The sequence below is a fragment of the Onychomys torridus genome, chromosome 4, assembly GCF_903995425.1.
Source record: "Onychomys torridus chromosome 4, mOncTor1.1, whole genome shotgun sequence".
Taxonomy (NCBI): domain Eukaryota; kingdom Metazoa; phylum Chordata; class Mammalia; order Rodentia; family Cricetidae; genus Onychomys; species Onychomys torridus.
This window is the reverse complement of record NC_050446.1, coordinates 132,375,446-132,378,226: the sequence shown is the minus strand read 5'-3', so window position 1 is coordinate 132,378,226 and position 2,781 is coordinate 132,375,446.

Below are 2,781 nucleotides of genomic sequence, written 5' to 3'. Positions count from 1 at the left end.
ATACCTCAAGACACTGAATGGTGCCATATCTCCCACACAAGGTACTGTAGTCATGGGTGTGGGGATCAGAGTGGACTTTTCTGGGGAGCCTCAGTTATCAGTGCCAGGAACCATCACAAACTTTACAGCCACACACACTTCCTTTTTACAGAGGCAGAAACCAGGGTGGGGGAAACAGAGTGTGGTAGCTCAAATGCAATTGCCCCTATAAGCTTATGGGGAGTGGCACTATTAGGTGATGTAGCTTTGTTGGAGTAGGTGTGGCCTTCTTGGAGGAAGTGTGTCACTGTAGAGGAAGGCTTTGAGGTCTCCTATGCTCAAGTTATTCCCAGTGCCTTAGTCTACTTCCTGTTGCCTTTGGATCAAGATGTAGACTTCTCAACTCCTTCTCCAGCATCATGCCTGCCTGCATGCCACCATGTCTTGCCATGATGACAATGGACTACACTTCTGAACTGTAAGCCATTCCAATTAAATGTTTCCATTTTTAGGAGTTGTTGTGGTCATAGTGTCTCTTTACAGCCATAGAAACTCTAACTAAGTCAGATGTTGGTACCAGGGACTGGGGTATTGCTGTGATAGGCCTGACCATACTTTTGTTTGAAGGATATAGACCTTGGGACTGCGGATTAGAAAAGCAGTTGAATGCTTTAAGTGTTGCTTAATGAGACAAATTAGTAGGAGCATGGAAAACAGTTGTGCTCAGGGTGATTTGAACTGTGGGGACCTGGTCCAAGAGGTTTCAGAGAAGAATATCAATATGTGGACTAGAGATTGTTCTTGTGATACTTTGGTGAGCTGTTTTTTGCTCTTCTCCAAAGAGTCTGCCTGGGGTTAGAGTGAAGAGTTTTGGGTTAATTCCATTGACAGAGGAAATCTCAAAACAGCCTAGTATAGACTCTATGATTATTAGTGTTAATACTAATAAAGATTTATAATGAAAAGGAGCAAGCTGAGAAAGGAAAAATAAAAAATGTACAATTTGAGGAGAAAAGGAGCACTAGAAAGTGGAATGGAGCTAAGTCCTGGGATCAAGAAGATAAACAGAGTAAGAAATGGAATAAAGGGAGTGGTGACCCCAGGATGAGATCCCACCCAGCTAAGTTTCCAACCTGTGAGAAGGAATTAAAGAGAAGCTTAGAGTTGGATGTGATAGTACACATCGTTAACCCCAGCAATTGGAAGGCAGAGGCAGTCAGATCTCTGAGTTTGAGGACAGCCTGGTCTCCAGAATGAGTTCCAGAACAGCCAAATTTAGGCAGTGAAGGGAACCATCAAAAACAGAAGGATGGTGAAGACTGAACAAGGGGGCCATGTTCCAGCCTCAGCAAGCAGCAAAACATGGCAGCATCAGCCACATAGTTCTGGTTTTAGAGTCTAGGATAGAAGAAAAGCATTATGGAACCTCCTGTCATGACTGAGGAAAACCACTGGCCAAGCATGTGTGTGTCAGGGGTATTCTTGAATGGAGGCCTAGAGGGACCATTTCATGAAGCTATGAAGGAAAAGTCTGGATTGCCTTGGAAACCCCAAGATGTTGGAGATACCAGAGTCATGGATACCTGCTGAGGAAAGCTGCTAACAGGGAGTGGAACCAGCCTAAGAAAAAAAGTATGTTGCAGTCAACAAAGATGAAAAGAGTTGGAAATCTGAAGAGCGCTTTGACATCAGACATGAAGATGCAGAGTTTTGAGTTTTTCCTGCTGGTCTTACTTTGGTCCCGTATTTCCTCACTCTGCCCCCTTCCCTATGTTTTGGAATGATAATGTATATGTTGTGCCATTATATATTGGAAGTATGTGATCTGTTTTTTCTTTAGATTTTATAGGGGATTACAATTAATAGATTATATGAATCTCAGAAGAAACTTTGAACTTTGGACTTTTAGACATTGTTGAGACTGTGATAGACTATGGGGACTTTTGAAGTTGGACTAAAGGCATTTTGCACTATGATATGGTTACAAGTTTATGGTAACTTCAGGGAGGGAAATGTGGTAATTTGAAAGTAATTGGACCCATAAGTTCACAGGGAGTGGCTTTGATTGGAGTAGGTGTTGCCTTGTTGGAGGAAGTGTGTCACTGTAGAGGCAGGCTTTGAGCTCTCCTATGCTCAAGATATTCCCAGTGTTTCAGTCCACTTCCTGTTGCCTTCAGATCAAGATGTAGACTTCTTAGCTCCTTCTCCAGCATCATGATTGCCTTCATGCCACTGTGTCCCACCATGCTGATAATGGACTAAACTTCTGAATTGTAAGCCTACCTGAATTAAATGTTTTACTCTATAAGAGTTGCTGTGGTTATGGTATCTCTTAGCAGCAATAGAAAATCACTCCCAGTCTGGGAGTGACTTGGATGTTGTGGAAGCTAAGGATGTATGTGTGGAGTATCCTTTGGTTGAGATGGAACACAAAAAGTTTTGTGCTCCCATTCTACTCTTGCAGTACAGCAGATGAGGAGGCCTAGATGCTGAGAAGGGCAGCCCACTAGGGCTGGGAATGAAGGCTCCTGTTATACTACAAAGTACAGTGCATTTTAATTTTGAAGATTTGACCTTCCCTCCCCCCTTACTGCCTTTCCCTTTCCTGTTCTTTCCTTTCCCTCTCCCTTTTGATGTGTGATGATGATGATCAAACCCAGGGCCTCTTGAATGCTAAACTTACACTCCATCATTGAACTACATCCCAGTCCTATCCAGTATTTGTGTGCTGATAAGCAACAGATTGATAGATAAACAGATAGTCATGTATGTTTGGGGAGGTGGCTCAGCCAGTAAAGTACT